The 26,748-nt window shown below is 40.2% G+C and overlaps 1 protein-coding gene across 10 annotated transcripts in view; it reads right to left on the reverse strand.

The window, feature by feature from the left end:
• The window catches only part of Aff2 (ALF transcription elongation factor 2), a 475,133-nt gene that overhangs the window by 286,730 nt on the left and 161,655 nt on the right, over positions 1-26,748 (reverse strand). The window lies entirely within an intron of this gene.

Here is a 26,748-nt window from a genome sequence, read left to right on the forward strand (position 1 = left end):
GACAAGCATGAGACATTGCCCTGGGCTCTAGGCCACTGGCTGGACTCGAGGAGGACATTGCCTTGGACTCTTGGCCTTCAGCTGGACTTGTGTGGGAAACTGCTGGGATCTAGGCCCTCAGTTGAATCCTTTGGGCTTCTAGTGTGTGGTTAATTTCTTGCACTCCTTTCCATTTCACTCTTTAGGTAATTATCATAAAATAACCTTATAAGTTATGTGTCCTGTATTAATGTATTCCTTCGCCGAATCCTTCTGATTACAACATCCTCCATTTCCTATCTGGCAAAGCTGATTGATACCTCATTTTAGGCAATGATCCCTGCAAGTTTACAAACAATATTCTCTGAGCACATACCCATGGCTTGAGGTTCTCTCTAGCTCAAAAGCAAATCAGATGGTGGTGGAATTCATCAGGCCTGTCTTCAGGTTCTATATACATAAGTGTTATGGCTTGTATCCAGATGTCTTCCCAAAGCCTCATGCACTCATCAGTGACTGGATCATAGTTGTGTGACACTGGATTAGTATGCTGATGGGTCGTGAGGTGGGTGTGATGTTGGGAGGTGAAGCCTGGTTCAAAGAGGCAGATGACAGAGCATGCCCTAAAGTGTATTATATATCTCTTCTCCTCCCTTGATGGCTTGTTGCATCCCACTGCCATGCCACGAATTGTTTCTCCTCTGTGATGCCCCTCTGCCATGCTGCCTTGCCTTGGAGCCAGCCCACTATGGACTGAGAACTCTACAAACTGTGAGCTACGATAAACCTTTCCTCCTTTAACTTGTGGGTGTAGGGTATTTCGTCTGAGCAACATGAAAGTAGCTAAGACATGAGATATACTAAAGCAAGGGTGGCAAACCTATGGCACGAGTGCCACAGCGGGCACACAGAGCCCTCTCTGTTGGCACACGAGCCAAGTTGCTCCAGTAGCCGAGCATCGGATAACATTTATTTTGTTCTAAACTAAATCCTCAGTGTTTGGGTTTAATTGCAGTGTTGACATTTTGTGATAAACAAGTGGGTTCCAGTTTGGGCACTCAGTTTCTAAAAGGTTCACCATCCCTCTACTAGAATGTCATTATCTCAGACATATTTGAGGCCTGGTCTTCACTGGTACAGATTACAACACAGCTGGCTGTGGATATCGTATACTGTATCTAACCCTCCACCCTAAGTTGGCTTTCTCATATTCCATTTGGCCTAGTCCTACTTCCTAATTGACCACCTCCCTCCCATCCTCGAGGAAGTCTTTCAGGTTCTCTTAGGTCAAATTGGTTTTTCTCACTGGGCCCCTCCTCATTTCTCTTTCAGTACACTTATATTGTAATCTTGTGTGTGTCTCACCTCTAGACTTCAAGAGGCCAGAGATGGCACCTACTACAATATGAGATACAAAGATATAAAATAAGTCTCTGTTGAATAAATGAATGAAGGTAGGAAAAATATATTTACATTTTCAAAACCTGAATTTCATACATTTTATTTCTTCCACTGAGGTGCTAGGCCCAATATATTTCCAATGCTACTTGACTAATCAATGAAGGTTTTATTATATAAGCCACGGGGATACAAGCACAAACAGAACCATAATCCCAACTTTTGTTTTTCTTTTATCTTTTAGGGACATTATGCAGGATTGTGTATTTAAACAGAGTACATTTCTGGCTCTCAAAGCCCTCTGGTATGAGGATTCAATGTGTTTGAAATTACATTGATCCATCTGGGATAGTCTGATTTAACGAATTCAAACAACTTGTTTAAGTGGAAACAAATTTAGTCTTTAAACAGCCTAACTTAAATGGCTTCATATCCTACTTTTGTCAGTTCATGAACCCACTGGAAATGATGAATGTATTATTCTGTGTCTGTATAGTCAACAACAACCAGCTTCCAAACTATTCTGAACCTAACTTTCTAGAACATTAGCTAAGGTTTACCATATATACTAGGTCCTATTTCTAAGTACTCTGTGTTGACCCAACATTTTCACTTCTTGTACTTCTTTTCAGTAGAAGCTATTGTAATACTTATTTTATAGATAAGATAAACAAGACCTAGAAGCATGGTAATGAACTAAATTGTGCCCTCTCTCTCCTAAAATGGCCCTAATCCCTGGTACCCCAGAATGTAACCCTGTTTAAAGATAAAATCTTTAAAGAGGTAATAAAGATTAAATGAGGCCACTGGGCCAGGCCCTAATTCAATCTGACAAGTGTCCTTATTAGAGGGGATTAAAACACATGGGAGGGGACCATAGGAAGACACCAGAAGAAAACAACCATCTACAAGCCAACAGGAAACCAACCCTATTGACATCTTAATGTTGGACTTCCAACCCCCAACATTGTAAGAGAATAAATATTTAAGCTGCCAAGTCCTGGTAGCCCTACCAAACTAATACGAATAGGAATTGGCTTTCTGAGTGCCATGGAGCTAGTATTCGATTTAAGCCCCAGCAGTTTGGTTCTGAAGTACCTGCTATTAACTGCTAAACTCGACTCTTTCAACTGAGATGAGCGGCCACAGTCCCCGCAAATGGTGAAGTGGTCAGCAGGGTCCTAATCCCTCTGATATGATGAAAGGAGACTAGGCTGAGGGTCAGGAGATTACACTGCTCCTAGCCCTACCACTGCCCAACAAATTGCCCTGATTAATTTCCCCCACGTCTTTGGATCTCACTTTCCTCAAATGTCTAATTGAGAGTTTAGACTAGAGGGCCCGTGTGGTGCCTTATTGCTTCGTTCTCTGTGGCTCCATGATTCTGTGATCCACACTACCAGAGAGCTGGTTGAAACTGATTAGCTGAGTGGAAAACAAAAAGTCATTTGCTGGGTTCCTGAGTTATCCTTGATTTGCCTTCAAATGATTATATATTCTGACAGTTTGAGGCATCCCTTTTCCCAATTATTTGATCACAACAGCTAAATTTATCAGGTTACCTCTTGTTGACAATCCCTCCCTGCAAACTATAATGTTGGCAAGCAGCCCTTTCTTTTGCAAGATCTATGCACCTAGATGCTTCCATTCCCCTGACTCAAGCAGCCTGGGCCTGCTGATATCTAGGGCTCATTGATTCAAAGAGGCCCTCCATTAGATGAGCTGTCAGGGTGGCTGGAAAAACCTGCATCTTTGGGTAACATTTTAATTTCATATTTCAACTGCACATCAGTCTTGGATTTTGGGTACACTAAAAATAGAGGCAACAAAGAACGCCAGTCAATCAAACACACCAGGGAGAGAATAGTCTATTGATAATTTATATGTTTCTGAATAAACAAATAACTGATGGGTTCCATTCATCTGAAAGGTGACAAATGCCCCAAGGCCAGCTACTTTCTGAATATTCAAGTTTGCCTTCAGCCAGTAAATCAACTTAGAGGAGCTAATGTCAAGTGTTCTAAATGTGCTTGCAAAAAAAATGAATGGTTAGATTTGATCACATAAACTTAGCATTCTTTGATTTTTAGGGAGTCAATCATTTATTTTTTTTCCATTAAGTTTATTGGTACATTTTAGGCATACAATACAGTTACATTCATCATTGGGATCTTGTACCCTTACATGATGTATCTTGGTTCTTATTTTTTCCCCATTCCCCTGCCCTCCCTTCACCCTCTCCACCCTTCCCGATTTACAAAGACTTTGTTTCCATTTTTTTCCTTTTCTCATATTTTTTCTTTTCCCTTCTTTCCTAGCCCCTTCCCCTCCCACTTCCCCTACTCCTTTGGACCTTTTCTTCCTATTTCACAATATCAATTATACATTTTGATCCTTATTTACTCTTTCAGTTTCTCACACTAGAGAAACTATTTGGTATTTACACATGTGTGTCCTATTTATTTCACTTAAGAGTATGGCCTCAATGTGCATTCTACTTAGCTATAAATGTCTCTAGTTTCTCGTTCTTTATGGCTGAGTAGCACTCCATTTTATAAAAAAAACACATCTTCTTTATCCAGTTTCCAGTTGATGGGCATTTGGGCTGTTTCCAACTGTGCTGCTATAAACATGGGTGAGCATATATTGCTCTGGTATGATTCTTTTAATTCTTTGGGGAAGATCCCCAGCAGGGGCATAGCTGGGTCAAATGGGACCTCTAGTCCTAGTTCTTTGAGGAATCTCCATACTGATTTCCACAGTGGTTGCACCAGTCTGCACTCCCACCAACAATGGAGAAGGGTTCCTTTCTCCCCACACCCCCGCCAGCATTTGTTATTCTGATAGCAGTCACATATTAAATAGTTAAAATGTTTGGGTATTGAGATGTAACAACCTGGCCAACGTTAAGAACGGATATCCATTCACCTCTGGTCTCAACACCCTTTCACCACTCCTACTCCAGCAACCAGGACAAATGAATGCATGAACCAGAGAAAAGAAACTTGCTGCCCAAAAGTGGTCATGGGGAATGCATGCACTTAAAACCTAGAGACTGCCTCACACTCCACAAGGCCACACTGAGAATTCCACTGAAGGTTTCTTATCCATACATGGTAAGATAGGCCTTGAGTAGGACAATCATCCATTAGACTACAACTAGAAGTGGGAAAAACGCTTTCTCTAGTTTATCCCCTCCCCTCCTCTGTGTACTGCATTCCAGCAGATCTAGAGAACAATACAGCAAGCATGTCCCTCAGTGAGTATTTACTGAGCACCTACTCAAGTGCTAGACATTGGGCTGCAGACTGGGGATATAACAAAATGATCTAGACTCCTTTCCCTCAGAGAGGTTGTTTCTAGGCTACTTGGGAAGAAACGTATGTGACCAAGCAGTCAAAAAAGGATGTGAGGCGTGCTTAGGTGGAGCAGGATCCCTCACGGCACTAGCAGAGAGTCAGGGTCCCTGCCCTGCTAAGTCTTCCTGGGGTGTAAAGAGGACGCTGACATCAGAGGTTGACAGAATGTTGTTGGTCCATCTTATATGGCCAGAAGGCAGTGCATGGGGGCACTTTGGGAGATGCTGGCAAGTGAATGCAGCAAGAACCAGGGCAAAAGCAGATTTCTTTTGGTCTCTTTCTTGAAGCATCACGAGTCACTGAAAGATCCACATGGCTGCAATGCCAAGAAGCATGGGTAGGGTGGGGATGGGGCTGGAAGGGACCAGAGGTAAGCAAGTCAGGTTCAGGAGGCAAGTGAAACACGATGCTCACCCCATCTAAGGTGCTGGCCCTAGGACTGGAGGTACAGTTTTGAAGTAAATGAGGAAGACAGGACGTGATGATGGGCAGGCTATGGAGCGTGAGGGCAGGGAAGGGATCTTGGGTGATCCTAGGATTCTGGAACTGATAGTGTCATCGACTTATCAGTATTAGTTATGGAGAGTATTAGGTATCTGTGGGAATACCCAAGCAGAGATGTCTAGAAAGCAGCTTTCTATGTGTATCCATAGTGGATAGTCAGTATTCAATACAGGAAGAGAGGGAGGAGAGGAGGGAAAGGAGAGGAGGAGAGGAGGGAAAGGAGAGGAGGAGGGAATGAGATTTATCACGTAGAAGTCCCAATTCTTTACCTTTGAGATTTCCTTAAGAATTGAAATTTTTAAACATCAATATCCAGCCAAGGTGTGGCTCAGTGGCAGAGCGCTTGGCCAGCATATGTGAGGGCCTGAGTTCCACCAACAGCAGCACACACACACACACACACACACACACAAATTCTCTTAAAGGAGGTGGCACAACTTCCCACATACTTGGTTTTGCCACTAGGGAAAAACATTGTTTAGAAAGAAACCAGGAAGTTGGAGGGGAACAAGCTGCTTGTTTTACAGAAGAGTCAAACAGAAGGTAAATCAGAGACTTAAGATAATGAGCTCTTCCCTAAGTACCAATATCATCTTAAGGAGCAAACTAAATATGTAGAAAACTCTAAATATCATCAACTAAATGACATTTGAAAATATGCTTCTCAACATTTTCTCTACTGTGAAAGGTACTACTAAATTTTCTGCTGCTATCAAATCAACACATTGATATCCATCTAATTGGCTGTAATTATAAATAAAGAAACAAGGCCACCTCCACTAGAAAACTTCAGACTTATGCAATCTCCATAATTAACTTTTTAAATATCAAACACATCCCCAAGTGGACAAAATTACAGGTTTAAAACTAGTTCTTGGCAAGACTGTTTTCTAAATAGTTGAAACTGAAACCTGATCATTTGTTCTGTTTTCAAAAATGGAAACCCTAGGACAGAGATGGTTACTTGCATTTATTCTCACTCCCTCTCCCTGTTCCAATGAAAATGTCACTACATATCCTAGAACAACAAAAGTGATGAGTCACGCATCTGAATATAGTCAGGGAAATTCTTCCAGTCCCAAGCTACTGCTTAAGCATTAGATTGAATGTTTTTAAGAATCCACACAGTCTTTAAGCTCCACAGCTTTTCATTTGACACATATTTTTTTCATTTACCTGCCTATTTATCTATACTTACCTTGTTTTTAAAATAATGCTTGCTGAATCCAATCAATAGCTATGGAATTAATTAATTGATTAATGGCACTGTAGTAAAGGTAAAGATAAATAAGGATAGACTCCACCCTCCTATGAATTAAGGTTTAAATAGCATTAGAGAAAGACCTGGATGTACAGCATTCGATTAGTCCCATTAAGTATTGGACAAAAATGTTTCCAGAGGTTGGACACTTCCCAGGAAGAGGAAGAAATGCATACAGTTTGGAGGAACTACTGTGTGGCAGGCACCGTTAGGCCCTAAACTCATGCCACCTGGTGCATATGTTATTATCATGTACAGCTAGGGAAACTGAGGCTCAGTGAAGCTAAGTCACTTGTCAAAGGTTCCTCTGCTGGAGTCAGATGCCTGTTTCACTAGCTCGCACTCCCTTTTGTTTTAACCAAAAGTCCTGCTCAGAGCAGTAACTGATATAATTATCCTGTCACTACCTAACACAGAGTAGGTGCTCAATTAATGTGTGTTGCTGGAGTAACAGTCTGAAAGAAAAAAGAGCAAAGAGCGAGTGTGACTGTTGCCGTGGATATTGATGTGAAGGTGGGAAGAACTTTTGGCATAAACTGTGGGTATCTCTCCCTTCCTAGTCCTTTCGCTCAGCCCATGTAAAATACAATCAACATTTTCACCCCACTCTTCAATTCCTGGATTGCTTCAAATGTATAGGAAATTGTCAGGAACTCCTCAGAATAGAAGCCATTAGAGAAATCCAGCAGTTTATTATCATTTTTATTAGATTTCACTGATTCATTGAGATTTTGCTGAAAGTCATGGACTTCAAAATTTCCACTGCTAATATACTACCGAATTCTATGTTGGTCATTTCTGAAACTGAAAAAATTCATAGGTCTTTTGGCTTCAAATCTCTTGAGAAGGAAACAAAAGCATATATGAATGTGTATGTAGGGGCTATGCACAAGTGTGTGGGCTGGGGGGAGCTTTCACCTGGACACTTTCTATATCAATGCACTGAAAACCTACAAGAGTTAAACAGACTTGCAATTTTAAAGCAATGACAATGAGTGATATTTTGGTAAGGGGTTGGGAGAGAGCTGTATAAAAAAAGAGAGATACGTATGTGGCAATTTTGAGCATTAGGTTTCAAAATCCATAATGTTCATTATATAAAAGAACAGCTATTTCTCCAATGAGGCTTATACCCATATTCTAGAGTTTGAGCCCTTTATTTAGGTATTCAGAATACTGAATGTCCTAAACAAATGAAGTCACGATTTGTGCCAGACAGGGATGAAACCTTAAAAGTCCCTGTGTGAATGCTATAGATGGCCATGTATATTCCTTTAGCATCCTTCAACAATTCTTGTTATAAGACAGGGATAACTCACTAGGTTGAAATGTTTCTGGTTTTGTTTAAACAGTGCCAGAATTATCCACGGTACAAAGCGAATTATTGAATTACTTTCAACCACGGCCACTGTTCTTCTGTCACCCCTCCCTCTGCCCTCCCACAAGATCTAGCTCCACTGCAGGCAGACGGCACTGCAGAGAAAAACTGGCTCAAATCAGATCTGATTCTAATGGGGTTTCAGCACATTTAATTTGCACTTCAGCACCTACAGAAATGTCTATAGCTGGTTATGTCTACCCCGGAATCAAGTCTAAGTTATGCTACTTAAAGCTCTCCTTATATACTAGAGAAGCTTTTCAACAAGTACATATTTATTTCCACCTAGCAGTTGGAGCCTAAGGACCACTTTGGTTTCTAACCATATATAATACAGATAATGCCTGTGGAAAACAGGTAATAATAAAACCAAGGTTTAAAAGATGACAGTATTAATCAAAATGAAGACATTTTCCTTCTGTGCTTGTTATACAACAATGTGCAGCTGCAATGGCCTGATTTCTGTTTCACCAAATGATTACAATTGCATTTCTCAGTGTAGCTTTCAGGCTGCTCACTGTGTAAAGTGATACTTGCATACTGAAGTTCACGCTCAACCTTTGGTCTGTGCTTCAACATGTGGAGAACCAAATAGGTGTATAGGTGGCCAGCTGTGTGTGTAATCTAAAGCACTATGTTGAATGGTTACAGGAGTTTATGCTTTGAATAGAAAACCCAGGTAAGAAATTGGGTCTCTGCCTCATTAACATATGGATGATTCCTTTATCAATAAAACGTGCAATATTAGCTTTGTAAATGTTTTGTAGAAATATATTACAGCTCCCAGAAAAACATTATTTGGGCTCACATACAATATTCTATTAATATCCTGAATTTGAAAGTGAAGTTACAGATGCAAAGGCCAACCAAAAACTTCCTTCAAAATTAAGACTGCTGGTCATTGCTGAATTCAAAGTAAGAATTCTAAGGGCTGACTGTATCTAATTTAAAAGGCTTCTGATCAGAGAAAGCCAATTGTATCCATTAATTATTTTATAACTATAATGATTCTATTCTTATTAAAATAGTCTGTGTAGCTTCCTCTCTAATGATGATGCTTTTAAAAATTTTAGTGACTTCCACATCTAGATTGCACATAGGTCTAGCTTCATATAAAACATTCGTCCAGGCTCTCACACAGGGTAACTTCTGAGAAATTTGCCATGGGTGAAGAAATTAATGTGCACCAGGCACAGCTTCATTTTAATTGAAGAGTCATCAGAAAGCAAGTTTGCTCTAGCAGTTATGTCCAAACTGCGGCCTAACATTTTTTGCCCTCTATTTTTTTTTATTTTTGAGTGAAGAGAAATTGTCTTGGACCACATATCAAATGAATAATATAGTTAATGTATATTTAAAAAGAAGGCAAAAGACAAAAAGGGTGGACCACAGGTTGGACACAGCTGAATAGTTCTCTAATTCTCAAAAGCTAACAGAAGCCAACAATCCAAGAAAAGTAGTCTTCTCAGGGGCAACAGGCCAACAAAAAGTATCTTACCACTAGGGAAGAACTCAAATCTGAACCTTGACCAGGAATCGGCAAAGTATTTTGGGCTGGGATTTATCAAGAGAAAGCCTGAGCTGGAGGAAGGGCAGCACATTCTACAAAGCATAAGGAGCAAAATTGCACTTAACAACTGATCAATGGAAAGGAGAGAAATCGGCCTTGGATAAACACTCTATAATTTAAAAAGACATATTTCCCACCTACGACAAACATGTTAAATGCACATGGACAAAATTTATATAAGAGCAATGCAGCTCTACTCCAGACCCCTTCCTCCACAAGACAGCAAAATACCAAAGTCCACATGGGAAACTCTGAAAGTTCATAAATATCCAAAGCAAGTGCTCAAAGTATGATAGTTCAACCTCAAATGCTAATCCATTCAGTCACTGACTATTATGTAGACTAATACATTCATGCTCACAACTACAGTGCTTAGGGCCGGGGATTTAGCTCAGTGGTTCTGCTGCCTGCCTCACAAGCACAAGGTCCTGAGTTCAATCCCTGGTACCAAAAAAAAAAAAACTACAGTGCTTGAAAAAACACGTAAGTAATTTCAGCTGGACAGATAAAAACATCTGAAGAGGTGTAATGAAGATGTAGAGTCCTCATCTTACATACAGTTTACATGGCACTTACTCATACACATCTAGAGCACTGTAGTTTTTCACACAGCCTTTTAAAGAAAGTGAGGCGAGAATCACTTCTCTCTCTGATACAGTTGAGAACGACTTGGCTCAGAGGGCAAATGCAACTTTCTTGATGTATGTGTGATCAACACCACAATTCAGATCAGCTAGATCATGGTAAGGTTCTCTGCTAATCTCTCAGTCACCAGAGGCAAGGGTGTGGTAGAGCAAAACACTTAACCACTCTCATTGTTGACCTTCCAGAATGCTAGTCCTTCTAATAATAAAACTAATGAGAATGAAAATGAGAAAAATAATACCTGCCATTTCCTGTGCACCAGGGTTCTTGATATATTCCACCAAAGCTCGGGGGCTTAGGTAATTCTACCTAACCAAATCATCAACTTTTTGGAATTGCTCAGGCGCAAGGAAACAAACAAAAATCTCACCAAAATAATAGTTTAGGATCACACTACTAAGTTTGTGATCAAAAATAGAATATTAATTATTGATAAACCAAACCACAAATGTCTTGTTCTGAAAGAGATTTGTTTTTCCTGGAAGTGAAAAAGTATGCCCTGATGATCCATTAGGTAAATTCTAATCTTGCTGTATTGTTAGGCATGCTTGATGTGCCTGCCGTCCACCCACTGAGCCAAATATCTGTCCATCCTGCCATGTATGAAATATCTACTTGGTGCCTAGGTTCAGACAAGACTTCATTTCTGTTTGCTAGTTCTTGCACTTTGAATCTTTCTCAAGAGGGAGCTGAGCTGGCAGCCCTCTCTTTCCCATCCAACCTGTGAAACTCACATGACACTTGGCTATAGCCCATGGTAGCAGGGGGCCTTTGGTAATTGCATTCAAAGGATTGTAGATGCCAGGAACAAGCTTAGCCCACATAGTGTGGGCGCTAAAAGTACTTTCAAATAATTACTCATTTTATTTTGGAGAAAATAAGTGCCAAGCAATGGAAAGCTGAACATGAGGGCTTTCATGTGTATAATGAGTATTTATTCCATCAGTTTTCTTAAAATTAGGATGATACAGATTTAAGACCTGCAATCCAAACACTCACAGTGTACAAAGCCAACCCGAGTCACCTGCATGATGACCAAGTGAGTAGCTTTAGATCTTAAACCAAACCACTTACTGCCGCCCTCCTTCTATTTCTTCACCAGACAGTATTATAAGTTCGTACAACGGCTAACATATCTGTCACCTGCTGCTTTTATGCTGTCATTATGCATGCTTTTGTGCATGCATACGTGTGTGTGCTTCTATGTGAGTATGCGTGTTCCTAACCAAATCTTGAGGCATCCAACAGTATACCAAAACATCCCCCTGGAAAATACACAAAGGTGGTTGCAGGTGTGTTGGAGAGTATGAAAAGACAAAGCCTTCTGGCAGGGAGAGGGAAATAAAGTGCCCATGAAGCCCCATAAAAATTCTATTATTCACACATACAGGTGCACACATCTTTTAACACACTATGATTCACACACTGATTCAGCGTATGTTTAATGAGCACCTGGTCTGGGCCAGGTACTACTATAATTGGCAAAATCCAGTCACCGCTTCTAACATTTTTGGGTCCCTCATAAAGATTAAAACTACATTACACATGTAGATGTGCTCAATATATACTAAGTGAATGAATGTATAACAACTACCAGCCTTTCCTTGAAATTGCTTTTGTTCTTCCTAATAATACTGATCAGGCTCGCTTTATTCCTCCCATCTACTGAAGCATTGATTTTTCTTAGAGGTGAGGCTGCTTATTCAGAATTACCAGGTTTATTAAGCTTATAAACTAGTTTCTAATTAATTTACATATTTCAGAAAATAATCACCTACGTATTAATACTTGAAAGGAGATGGAACAAAAAATGGCCCTGAGAATTTACAAAGAAGCTGCTGCAGTAGTTGCCTCCTCCCTGGTGAATGGAGGTGTCCAAGTTTTCCTTTCAGTGCCATGCAACCTTGGAAGAGAGAGGGCCCAGGACAAGGATGGAAACTTACTTTCAGGATAATCAGAAGAAAACAAGTGGCCAGGCTGTTCTAAGAGAAGCATAGGTAGATTGGTCACCCGAATGGGAAATGGAGCTTAAATTTGGCATCATGAATCTTCAGGACATCTCTCGACAAACTAAAAAACCAACACATTCATTCAGGGAGGAATTTTCTTAGTGGCTTTCTGCTTTTCAAGATTCTTTTCAAATCCCACATAAATGAATAATTAAAGAAGCAATTGAAAATAAATATGAAGACTTTTTCTAAACCATGCTCTCAAGGCATTTTTATCCCATTTAAATTTTAAAGGTAATTATATTGCCTACTGCCAAGAAAGTTAACACTAATTATTGGAATAAATAATAATGTACAAATTAAATAGAAATGCAAAGACAAAAAATGCAGAATGGCTTATTCAAAACAGGAAGCACAACAGCTCAAAGTAGTATATTCTCTTGATTTATGAAGACGTAATTTTTAAACATTTATTAGTGAAACCATTTTATCCTATATCACTTTGACTTTATTGACAGATCATCATTAAAAATAACAGTAATCTTTTCTCAGAAGTAAACAAGTATGGTTTGCTTATTATACAGCATTTATACAGAAGTATATTTATGTCCACCTATATAAATCCCATAATGAATTATGTTGCAATTGAAATGCATAAACTAAACCTGATATCTCCTCAGTAATATATTCCCAATGCAATTTGTCTTTTAATGATTCAAAGAACACATGAAAAACATTAACATGAGATTTGATTAACTCCACATCAGAGCTGAACTAGTGGACATAAACATAGAACAGATGCTATGGCTTATATCTACATGTCCTCTCAAAGCCTCATGCAATCATAGGTAGGGTTTGGGGGGAGGCAACTGGGTCATGGGAGACATGATACTCACGAGTGGATTAGCACACTGATGAGGTCCTAGCTAAATGTGATTTTGGGAGGTGGAGCCTGATGGGAGAAGATAGGTCAATGGGGGTGTGGCCTGGAAGGATCTCTCCCTTTTCATCCCTTGATCTCTCTCTGCTTCCTGCTGCCATGCCATGAGCAGCCCTCCTCTGCCATGCCACCCTGCCTTGAAGTCAGCCAACTATGGACTGAAACCTTTACAAAGTGAGAGCCAAAATAAACCTTGCCTCTCTTAAATTATGAGAATCAGGTATTGAAAATTTGACTTAGTTACTTCTTTCATTGCCAGGAAAATATTTTTTCTGTGTGTGGGGGGGGGCAGGAATTAGCATTTAATCTTTCAATATTCTTAAATTCTAAAGGCTAATTTCAGGAAGATTCAATAACACACTGCAGCCTCAATTTCCTTCCTTTTCCCCACAGAAGGAGAAATGAACATATTTAGGGGACAGGGAGTTCTTTTCCTTCGTAGGTCAAAATATAGATGGTATATGTTGCTTTTTTCATATGGCTAATAGGTTTGCTGGAGCATATCAAATAAGGAACTGTCCTTTGTATCTTTAAGGTGTGGAAAATGGCCAAGTGTTATCATATTCTTGATTATTTTATATGTCAGTGCTCTCAGATGAAAATTCCACCTGTGGCTTTTGAGGACTTTCCCATTCCTGAGTGAGGAATGCACAGCCTAAAAGCACATTAATATGCTTCTGGTAAGCCAGTTTAACGGTGGGCTTTACAGAGTCCTCCCAGAATCAAGATCCTCTAATTCTATAAATTGTACTACTGTCATCACTGCACTTTTGCAGCCACTTCCCAGTCCCTACTCAAAGAAAATAAGGACTCCGTTTTCTCAGAATGCCACATTTTAAAGCCATGTGCATGAATGAAATCTAAGATGTTCTTTAAGAGGCAGCTCATTTTATCTGCCTAGATTGTGAGTAGAGAGTTCAGGGCTCAATTCTGTAGTTAGCTGTGGTAAAGGCTTTTGGTGAGACCTCCTTTTTGTGGCCTTCTACGTTCTCTATTGCAAAAAACAAGACAATCAGGTTCCAAAGTCTCTGCGTTTACAGTAATTTTAAAGTAAGAAAGTATATTGGGATCACAGACAGAAGTTCAAACAATAGAGAACAGAAGAGGAGTGGATGAGTATAATTAAGTAAGTACATTATGATTAATTTCCCTATATTTGTAAAACCCAATTGTAACCCTAGGAACTATTGAGTGCAAAATGTTATACACTCAATTTTGCTCCTTTATTCAGTTTCTGCTGGCCAAAATACATTGACCTTAAATGAAAGGCAACGACTGTGTATACCAAATAGAGACAAGGGAGTTGAGCCATGTTTTTGAGGCAACAATTTACGTAGAGAGCCATTCAGAATAACCCTACACCAACTCCATCAAAATCAAAGGATGTGATTTCTCCCACAATATTACATATGGAGAGCAGTTAGTGTTGACTGTAAAGTCACTCCAACTCTCCACTGTAAACACGTTATCGTGGAGACAGCTTCTGTGTAAAGGAGAAAAGTCAGGAAGGATAGTAGCAAAGACCATAGCTATCATTACAAAATAAATTTAACTGGAAATGTGTTCATTTGACTTCAAAAATTACAAAATACAAAACATAATTTAATATTTAATATACTGAATAACTAATGGAAATAGTCATTTCCATTTCGCTGATTTCTAAGAAAGTGTTCAGCATATTTCCCCACGCTCTCTAATGTACCATAAAATCTTTCTGAGGAAAGATATTAATTTTTAAGTGGTGAACCAAAAAGGCCATTTGTAGGAAATAAATTCTTCACTGAAGCATTGGAAAATAACAATGGTTCTTTTTGCACATAGCTTCACACAAGAAACACTGCCCAAATATTAATCAAATATCATGACATTCAAAGCCTATAATATCATGACAGCATGACAATAAAAGAGATAAAAGGAGAAACTTACCTGCTTTGTGGAAATCTGAGTGTGAAAGATAGGAATGTCGGGTAATGGAGTCACCATCCACCGCTTGCCTCAGCTAGAAATCTCAATGTCATTTTAGATGCCGCTCTGTTGGCTTCCTCTCAATGGTCCATCTAATTAATCACAGAATCCCATGAAACAGCCACAAAAAGTGGTCCTAGCTCAAATTGCTAGTGTTTCTGGACTGGAATATTAGATCAGCTGGCACCATGATCTTCCTGCTCAAAACTCGCTGGCCTTTTCATGCTTGTTACTCACTTTTCTCCACCTTCTGCTACACCTTGGGTGACATGACTTCTCTAAAACAATATCAGGCTTACACCTTATACCTTTTAGTGGTTTAAAAGATGCCCCATCAGTAGAAGCTAACACTAAGCCCTTAATCTTCACTTGCAAACTCACCAAACACAGCTGATAGTTTTCACCATGATTCTCAGGAGTCAAGAGTCCCAAATCAACTTGATGTGGGTTCATATTACAGGAAATATCCACATCAGTTCTTCACCAAGGAACTTTCCAACCATGCTTCAAGAGCTAGCATGCAAGTTATTTGAAAAAGTTTTGTTAAACACCTCAGACATTCTTTCTCTGCTCCTGCAGGATACTGAACACTCTTCTAGGAAAACTGAACACTCTTCTATTGTACTTCACTGTGAATTTTTTCTGTTTTTGAGTCCAAACTTCTTTGAGTAAGGCAGTATGGAGATGTCATCATCTCAGTTTTTCAGCTCCTAGCATAAGGTCTGGAGTACAATGAACACTTGATAAAAGCCCACTGAACGACTGACTGACTGACAGAATGACTCAACAACACCACTGTAGCTGCCTCTAGCACTAAACAAGACTTCCTTCTTCTAGATTGATTACAAATGGATTGTGAGTTCAGAATGAAGTCTCTAGTGGGCCCTTTTCAATCTTGACTGGGAAGGGAAGCTAGATCTTCCCATCTTAACAAGGCTACATTTGTTTAAGTAATTAGAGAATAGCTAAGAAAGACAGGTGGAGAGGCTCGGCACACAGGAGAGAACATATGGTAAGACTCCACTGAGAATGAGCATCCTGGTCAAAACTGTCTGCAGGTATTCAGGGAAAGCATCTCTAGGCCTCCCAGAGGAAACTGGCCGCTTCCCCTAGTAACTTTGCATCAAGGCCCAGATGAATACAGGCCATCCTGACAAGCAAAAAAAGGTCAAGAAACAGATTGACTTTAGAGACTGGGCCATCTTCTCACCCAAGTCCAACACTCCTCAGCCACATTGCACTCCACGTGAGTAACAATCCCTGATACAATGCAATGTGGCAGGCACTTCTGCCAACATCAACATTTGAAATAAAATTACAACATAATTGTAACATTCCTCTAAGACACCTACTTTAAGCAATGAGCTGTCATGATATCCTTATATGATCGAAAGTGTGGTCCTTGAAACCCCACCAATGTCCAAGTCTTTATGCAATCCATTTCATCTGGCTATGACATGACCACTTTTTCCCCATCAATCCATGTATTTCTCAAAACCTGAGCCATCTTCACCTCATCTTTAAAGCTTTAACAAAATAGATCTTTTCTCTTACCACTCCTTCATTCTGTGATACCTCAGAACCTGGATGCTGGGCAAAAACCTAAGTATAGTGAAACCCGTCATTGTCTACCTTTCTCCCCCATCCCCAGAAGTCCACTGAGATTCTCAGTCTCCTGAAAGAGCACATGGGCACCTGACACATGTGTGCATACACACACACACACAAACACCCCTACTCATCAGCTACAAAGACCCTGTAGGGGCTGCCATAGCCATTGACCACTTTGCCCCATTAAACCCAAAGTCTCAGGCTATGCAAGAGGACTTGGAACTTAGAATCTAAGACATTCCTACCTGCTCACACCAGTCCACTACATACTCTAGTCTTGATCTGTAAAGGATTCTAGAATCCCAATTGAGTAAGACCTTTGCCCTTCTTTCCCCTTGATAAAATTATAGGACTTTCTTGCTTTTAGTGATTATCTCTGAAATCACTTCTTTGTGTCTGGTAATTCTGAGCCCAAGCCTAGGCATTCTAATGGTTTCTTGCCCTGGGAGTTTAGTCACTCCAGTTCTAAGAAAGCAAAAAGACAACATGATCTTCCTCCCCTGAATCACTAAGGTCAAAGACTTCCTCAGTAGTGGGTGTGATTCGTGGTGATGCTGAAGAGTATTTCTAATCCTAGGTACAAAGTATTTGCATCCATTTACCTGCAGGCTGGATCAGGGTTCTACTCCACTGGCCAGTTTTCCCCTCACTACAGATGTCTCCTCTCTGGAACTCAGGATTCTGCTCTCTGAAAGCCACCAGGCTTACTTTCCCCCTGTCTCTGCTCAAAGCCATCTTCCTGTTGATGACACACACAACAGGCCAAATACCGTTTGCTGTTTGAAATGTGGCCTAGATCTAGCTCAGCAGTCAACAGTAAAGTATGTTCTACCAGTCAAATCCAGCCCATTGCCCATTTTCCTATGGCTTGCAGGTTAAGAATACTTCTTATACTTAAGATGGTTGGAAGAGATCAAAAGAAGAATGTTTTATGACATATGGCATGATAATATGAAGCATTCAGCATTCAGTACCCATATATGACATTGTATTGAATATAGCTAAGTTCGTTCATTCTCCTATTGCCTATGGTTATTTTCACACTAAAATGCCAGACTTGAGAACTTGTGACACAAAGTACACAGCCCCTGAAGTGGAAAACAGCTACTTTACACAAAATATTTCCTTGCCCAAATAAGGCTCATAATTGAGTCAACTTCACTGATAAATTCTTTTTTCTTAATTATGTAACCGGAAAGAACATTTATACCACTTACACTAAAAGATTTTTTAGAGTATTTTGCACAACTGTACTTAGTTTGTCCACAGCCAACGTCATTCATATAGGTACAGTGAAATTGAAGAGCTTAAAGAGGTTCTGGCTGAGAACTGCTGCAGACTAAACCAGACATTGTTTTTTGTTAGTTTGTTTTTGCTTTTTGTTGTTTTTCCAATTTTTATTTTTTATCAGTCCATGTTTGCAGTATATAGTGATTGCATTCCTCATGGGGAGTTGGTACATGGACATGACATCTCAACTCCTTATTCATCTCGCCCCATCCTCTTCCCCCGCTTTTTTTTTTTGGCATCAGGGATCAAACTCGGTACCTTGCACTTTCGAGGCAGGTGGTCCACTTCCCTTTTGCAAAAGATCTATCTCTTATTTGTTGTTATCTATCTTTAAGATTGCTCTTTATTTATATCTTGGGTTTCTAACATAAGTGAAACCATGTGATAGCTAATGTTGTGTGTCTGGTTTAGTTCACTTAACATTAATGGTCTCAAGGTACATTCATTTTCCTACAAATGACTTAAGTTTATCATTCTTTATGGTGCAGTAGTACTCCACTGTGTATAAATACCACATTTTCTTTATCCATTCATCTGCTCATGGACACATAGGCTCTTTCCTAGATTTAGCTATCATAAAGTGTGCTGCTGTAAACATGGGTATGTATGGATCACTGTGATATGATATAACTCATGATGGGGTGCCTAGCTCCATCCTGAAGACTGGCTTGCCCTCTTCAGAATGGACACTGCCTGGACCACCTCCACTCTCACTCTAGAAAATGTGAAGAATGATTCCTCTGCAGTGGGTTAAATAGTGTCCTTCCAATATTTATGGCCACCCAGAACCTCAGAGTGGGACCTTATTTGGAAATGTGGTCTTTGCCGATACAATTAGTTAAAGACCTAGACATAAAACCTGACATATCCAATGGGCCCTAAGTCCTATGACTCTGGTGTCCTTAGAATAAGAGGACACAGATATACAGAGAAGGCCATGTAAACACTCAGACAGAGATTGAAGTGGTGCTGCCAGAAACCAAGGAATGCCTGAGCCTACCAAAAGCCATTTACAGGCAAAGCAAGATCCTCTCCTAGCAAATATGGAAGGAGTTCAACACAGATGACACCTTTTTTGAGCTCTTGGGCTTCATGACTGGAGAGAAGAAAATCCTGTTGTTTTAAACCACCCAGTTGGTGATACTCTGTTATTGCAGCTAAAGGAAACCAATATGTCTCCCATTTCCATAGTTTTGCAAACTTCCCAACGACCTATCACAGCTACTCAGCCCACTTATTCTTACCACCATTTTCGGAAGGGATCAGTCTATAAATTACTGCCACTCTTTTGCTGAGGTAAAGTGAGACTTAGCCATTCAGTATCTATGAATAAAAGCCAGAGATCCTGTATCTATGAATAAAAGCCAGAGATCCTGTCTGCTCTTTGCTAACTACTTTTGCTATCTGATGATCCTCAACAATTTTTGAAGTTAATCCTCTTTCAGGAGCTCAACCATTTAAGAGAAGGCTTACTCTTCCCTATGGCAATTTTTCATGCCCACTTTCTTTTGCCCTTCATTTACATCTAAGATGTATCTTGAGGGAAGTTGTGTTTCAGCCATGGAAATCCTGATTTTTAGCTCTTGTCTGAGCATTCTGCTAAAGCCATCTCACCAAGAGACAAAAACTCAGAAACCTTCTGAACCAAGAAGAGGTTCTCTAACAAATTGTGTCACATGTTACTCATTTAGGAATATTGCAAAAGCTCTACTGCTCACCATATTTGTAAATTAAAAACACATGAGTGTAACCTGTAATGCCGCAAGAAAAATTGCTCTTTTTGTGTGTTCAGGCTCAGACTTTTGAAATATGAACCCAGCAAGGGAATTTTAACTTCAGCTGTTGTTTTTGCCACTTATTGTGCCAATGGAGAAGCTACATTTAGAAAGTTAACCCATACATACAGAGTAGTACACTGTACACCAGGTGCCATCATGGGAATGGCAGTGAGACCAGCATGGCCATGGCCACTGGCTGGTCACGTGACTTTAGGCAAATTATCCTTAGTTTCTCTGAGACTAAGTTCCAGCATCTGTGAAAAGGGAATGCTGATAATCTGAGCTCCTGTTGGAATTGGGTTCAATATAAGATAATGTATATGAAGACATTTGTAAACAATAAAATATTAAGATAATAGTTTTTTTGTTATTGTCACCTATATTATAAACTCGATTTGGTAATCAAAGCATACCACATTTTTAAATGTTGGTTAATTAAAGATTAGTTGCTCTCATGTCAATTAAAAAATACTAAACAGACCTACACCACCCATAAAGAGCTTTATAACTCATCTCTACAGTCTTTTCCATTTTCTATTTGGGTTGAATCAATATGTTTATCTACCTGTCAATTTTTCTTACTCTTTAATGCAGAATGAGAGCAGACTTTTTTTATGACTGGCTCAGAAAGTACTCAACTGATCAATATATCCAGTGATAACAGGATGATTTGGAACACCCATGACAAAAGCTTATCACTTCGCTGCATACTGAATCTGTCAAAATACTTTCCTAGAAGTAATATGAAGATAGAACTTCTCTGTCTTCCATTATTTTAGGGGATGGTGACAAAAGGATTGGAAGGTTATTTGATGAGTCCACAGCTTGGCACTTTCCAATGAAATGTATCATATAGCTGTTATTTAAAAAAAAAGAAGTTGAAATATAATGATGTTCCAGGCTGAATTGCTAGTCAAACTCTAAGAGTAGCCAATTCTAGTTTGCCCATATTTACTTAGTCTTAGCAATTCCCATATTGTTTTGAAAGGTAGTTAATGAGCAATGTGCTGGCAGGGCTTTAAGGCCTCCCTGCTGTTCAGAGGTGGATAGTCTTGGAGGACCAAGGTCAGGGGAGGGAAAGGCTGAAGTTACGCTATAAACATGGTGGATTTGGGCTTAGCCACAGTGGAGAAATCTCACTGAGAAGTGAGTCTAATCTCCGCATGTAACAAGAGGCCTAGAAAGGGAAAAATCACCCTCTCAAGTTCAAAACCCAAGTCCAGGCCAGAAGTGGAACCCATATATCAATGTACCTCATCCAAACCATGGTTTATAATATTCCACATGGCCTTACACATAAAGATTTACTTTCAGCCATCTCACGAAAATCACAAAAATTATTCATAGTCATGTTTTCAGCTATATCATGATTTTAATAATGATAATTTAAATTTCTATAACATAAGAATTGATATTTTGCTACAGAGTAAGAATAAGTAATCTCTTTCCTTCTTTTCAACCAAGAAAAGGTCAAAATTGAAAAGATTCAAAATAAAAAACACCAAGACAGACACAAACAAAAGAACACTCTCCTAGATTTAAAAACTGTAATGTTGAAATTGTTGACATTGTTCCAGGATGCTGATGGCTAGAATCAATTACAAACAACCTTAGAGAATAATATACATGAGAGATAATGATACTTGGAGAAAAAGAAAGAAAAAGAAAACTAGGCAATTGCATGGTCTTTAATATGCCAACACTGAGATCCATCACTGAGATTTTTTAATGCCAATGAGCAAATGGAAGAGACAGAAAATGAATGAAGGGTAGGTGTTCATAGGCAAATGGTGTAGAACAGCCACTGAACCTTGGGAACGCTCATACAGGAAGATTTGGTGCCTACAGAAGAAATGAGATATGCTTTCTTGTAGGGGAGTGGACAACAAACAAACCCAGAAGAGCTCAGAACTTACTGCTTGAATCGGTGAGGACAGTTGGCTGTGAAAGTCCCTAGGTCATCTAGGAAGCCAAGGATGCTGAAATTTCAAGTTCAGCATCACACCCTGGCTGCCATATTGGCCACACATTAAAGGAAAATGGCAAGCTAGCTTTCCAGCCCTATCCCAATTTGGTCCTACAAAGTCCCAGCTGCAGACAAACTGGCCTATCCTGAGAACATGCCTTAGAGTGGTCTCATCTCCCTTTTTCTTACATGCCATTCTCTCCATCCATCACTAATATGCACATACATGAAGTGCCCTCCAGATTCATAATTCCACTAAGTATTCAAGGACAAGTTCAAAATCCATCTCCTATTCATTTTTCTGTAAAATTTTCCCTGGTTACTCCCATACGCTGATGTCTGATAGGTTTGTCTTCCTATTATGAGAATAATTTCAGCCTCTTTTCCTCAGGACACCTTTCCTAATCACCTAAATAAAACAGTCTAAATCGAATCCTCTTCTATCATCTCTGACCTCTCCGTTACAAAGAATGCTGGACTTGGTGTTCTGTTGGTATCACTCACTATCCTTTCTGGATGCTCAATGGAGCCACTTCATGACCTTAGGGCAGTGGTGGGGAACCTACAGCACACGTGCTGCAGCGATCTGTTTGTGTCATTGAAAGCTCTAAAAGGTTCACCATCACTGCCTTAGGGAGACACTAAAATTAGGAGGAAATATGAGACTGTGTAGTAAGGAAAATAGTTCGCATTCCAACTAAACTAAGGAATGAGAATGGTTAGTCAAAAAGCATAAACAAAAAGGGAACCACCAGGGAATGGACTGGCTTAAGAGTGGTTACAAAGCATTCTGGACTCTACACATCTCTGGAACAAAGGCTAAGGTGGAGAGCCTTTCCTGGCACCCTGAAAGTGTTCAGACATTCAAAGATATCTGTTCCTGAGAGGGTAAAAATTAGGCCAGTTGTAGCCTGGGACTGAATACTACTTTATTTCCCTAAGAATTGACCAAAAAAGATTTTTGATGCACATTCAGTGATAAATGCTTTGCGTGAGTGGCACAAAGCAGCTGGGTAGCTGTCTGAGCTTGAGAGGAGCTGCCTCTATCATTTCTGTGTAGCTGCATGGGCATATCTACAACACCGCTACAAAGATCCCAGCATTCTCTCCACTTCTCACACAAGGGACCTGAGCTTAGGCTCTACTTCCTAATAAAGTTAATTATACCCATGGTGCTCACTGCATAGGGCATCAAACAAGAGGCACAGTCACAAATGTGAGCAATAATTTTTCATCTAGTGGTTGATAATACCAGTCACTAAAATAAGCTAGAAAAATCTCATATAAGTTCCATTAAACTTCTCCTACTTTTGAGGCCTTAGATCATAGCCAAGAGCAACATGTAAAGCAAATGACCCTTTAGGATGACAATGCTCAACACACTAGTATCGTACTTTCAAAAGCTTATCGCCATAGGATTGAGACACTAGCGATGAGACACTGATCCTTTCATTGGTGTATTCCTTAGTTACCAAACAGTACCAATAACAACTTGCACCAAAATGCAGAGCTATCTACAACAGCAGATTTTTTTATCCTAAGGTAAGAATAAACAAAAGCATCTGTAATGAAATCATGTACAAAATTATATTTATTAACAAATTCATTTGCTAATAAAATACCATCTGCAAGACACCCGAGGCTTCCGCTCAATTCGAATAGTCCTTTTACTGTTTTCAGATGCAGTTCCCAGAAAATTCTTCTCAATCCGAACTGCAGAACACATTAGCCTTCTTTTGGCTGCCTGGAATGTTAATACATTTGGTAACATGAAGGTTTTAATCAGATTATTTGTTTAAATGACATACCTGCATTCAAACGGTGACCTTTTGTAATAAGGTTGGTTAGACTTCTACTATCCTTTCTATTCTTCCAGAAATTCTACGAAGCATGGAAATGTTTCACAGATAAGAAAAAAAAATTCTCCACTATATACACAGGTATAGGAATTTAAACAAACACAGGCACATAAACACACATATATATCGCATTTCAATAGGAGTTTGAAATATTTCGATTCACAAGTCTAATCCTATCTGCTGATCTACATGTCTTAGAATGTCTGTTTTGTGGTCATTCAGCTCCCTGGGCTCCCTCCTACCCCAAATGCACTTCACTAGCACAACCTGTCAACCTCTTGTCACTAGAGTCAGGGAAAGAGTTGAGAATGCTCAGAAAAATGTATGATTCCTCTGTGGATGAGCCTTTTTGTAATAACTCAAAGTAATGCTACCACTCAGCCAAGACAGCTACAGTGACTAGGGATGCAGAACCTAGTCCCTGGAACTCTTGGCGCCAGGAACTGGGGCTGGATTCTAATGCTAAGTGCTTTTGAAAAGTGCATCAAGATTTAATAGGGTGAATTTTCAGACTTGGTCAGAGTTTTAGCCACATAATTTCCATTAGGTTCAAAGCTCTATAATTCTCTACCCTGTTAATATTTATTTCCATATTTGAATCTACATTCTTCTCAGCCCTCTGTGGGGCCCTCTAACCTCTCATTTTCTTTCCTCCTATTTTTGGTTTTCACATGGCCCCTGAATTCTGTATATTTTTCTGGGTTTAGTACCCTAAGCTTCTCTCTGCTCCTCTTTAAAATCCTTCCTGAGACATGCATTTTAAAATAAATACTCTCTCCACTGATCGATCACCTATCATGACTTTCTTGCACCTGACCCATTTTTCATACAAAGCTCTATCAAAGTCGATTTGCACCATCACTAAAGGCTGCTCCTGGGATAATCATCTCCAGAGTTGATGACAGCTCAGATTCTTTTTGAAAGTGCACCTTTCCTTGGTGTGCCAGAGCACCAAGTGAAAGAATGAACTCGGTTCTGAATCTGGGTCAGCCCGTTTGTGAATGTACAGGAGAGAGGATTACAATGGAACGGATCTCACTGGATCTGTGACCTGTCACTCCACTATGATATGAAAATGGGCTAGCAGACTGCTGTATGGAGCACTACTATTTCCTGCAGTCCTGAATGACGGCAATACTATGTAAGGAGGGAAAAGCAGATGCCAGGAGAAAGAAAGTGATAAGCATGACATCCCAATCTCCCACTACAGTCCTCTTTCAAAGGAGATCGTTGGTTTTTAAAACCAATAAAACAGTATTACATCATCCAGTAGAAATTAGACTAGGATTTCTCAATAACTATACAGTAGAGCGCACAAGCAGATAGACTTACAATTAAAGAAATATAGCTGAGGTTGAATTCCATATCAATTTCTATCTTTGTTTATGTCATTTGGTTAACATTATGGCTTGGAAAATGTAATCAAGTAACCATTCTTGAAATCCATTCATTCATTTATTGAATATCTATTATGTGCCAGGCATTTGCTAGGTGCTTAGAATACAGAGAGGATGAGATAGTCCTTGCCCTCAAGGAGCTCACAGTCTAGTAGAGGAGACAGACACACAAAGGAGTATCTACAATACAGAGAGGTAAGCGTCAGGCAGGGCATGTGTAACAAGGTGCCAGAGGAGCCCAGAGAAAGCACTCTGTCATTAAGCTAGGAGGTTCAGGGAGACTTTCGCAGAGAAGATGACCACTGAGCAGACCTGAAGGAGAAACAGGAGTCTACTGGGAAGACAGAGGAGGGTGGGGATAGATTCTCAGCTGAGGGGACAGCAGGCAGAAGAGCAAGGAAGCATGACAGAGCATGACATGACAGGGAACCATGGGTGGTTCTACATGGCTGGTGTTGCATCAGCGGATGGAAAAGTGGTGAAATGAGAGGCCAGAAAGGGAGGATGGAACCACAGAGAAGAGCGTATATGGGAGGCAGAAAGGTGGATGAAGAACTGAAGGTGAGAAGTGCCATGGTCAGATCCACCTATGAGATCAGCCCTTATGGAGGATGGTGGGAAGAGAGGTGAGACTAGAGGGAGGGCGACCACTTAGGAGGGGCTGTCAGAGGGTCTGAAGGCAGGGAGGGTGGAGAAGAGGTGACAGGCTGGAGGGATACTTAGGAGGAAGCTTGACAAGAATTGATGGATGATGACACAAAAAGCAAAATGGCCTCAGAAATGAAACAATATTAAAAACATATGTCCCAAGAGTCCAACCAACAGCCCCACGCCTCCCGTCCTTTGCATTGGCAATGTCCACTGACAGCACCGCGTCTGCTGAGGAGGAAGAGGGGAAGATGAGCCAGAGGGCTCATGGAGCAGACTCCTCTACTTCACACACCACTACCTTGGAGTCTGCAACAATTCAGACAGGCTGCCCATCACTCCTATGGAGTAAGAATTTTAACCTACTTTCTTCCTCTGTGTCTTTTCAAGCCTTTAGTCACCAGTAAGAAGAATCCAATCTAAAGGCAGTGGCTTCTTCCAATCAAGTGCTTGAGGCGCAGTAGGCAGCCGCTTACATGGTGGTGTCTCAGGGGCAGCCCCGTGTATGTCCCCCACCCAGGGGCCACAGGGCCTGGAATCCAATCATTAGCGATTCGCTCCTTTGAGAGAGGCTTTTGTCCCTCTGGACTTCTCTTTTACAAGGCAATAGCTCCTGACATAGGTAGAATATTTAGTCATTCTAAGCTCATTGGAGTTCTGTTGCTCACAATGCCTTCTGCTTTGACAGAAGGGATGGAGGTAGAGTGGATAAGTGGCACCTGTGTATGAAGGCACCTGTGGAAGAAGGTGATGCAGGGGAAGAACTGAAGGATACGCAAGGTGACATTAAGATCGTGCCTCGAAATAGCCCTGTAAGCACTCAGGAAACTAAAATTCAGGTTCCAGAAAAATCACACTTGGACATTCTTGCACCTTAAGGGACTTCTGGGTTTTATGTTTATAACATGGTATTGGCTAGTGAAGACCTACACTGAGTAATTCACCAATGCTTCGTGAACCTTATACTGCTTAGGACCAATTAAAATCTCCAATGTTATTAATTTGTATGCAATACTAGTTCAAATATATTTTCTGAAACTCTTTTATAACTTCAAGGTTTCATTCACTCAGCCCAACATGTCTTTTGTCATTCCGAATCTCGGAGAGGGAACTGTGTTTGGAGAGTGTTAATCAGTCATGTCACAAGTGACAGAAGATCAAGAATCAGACTCTGACCTTGAAGAGTCTCACATTCAGCCCAATAAAGTAAAGAAGAGCTGTCTGAATACTCTGTAATAGAGGTTAGAAAAG

Source organism: Heterocephalus glaber, unplaced genomic scaffold, assembly GCF_053883595.1.
Source record: "Heterocephalus glaber isolate CG9 unplaced genomic scaffold, H.glaber_assembly_v1.0 deba00001762, whole genome shotgun sequence".
NCBI classification, from domain to species: domain Eukaryota; kingdom Metazoa; phylum Chordata; class Mammalia; order Rodentia; family Bathyergidae; genus Heterocephalus; species Heterocephalus glaber.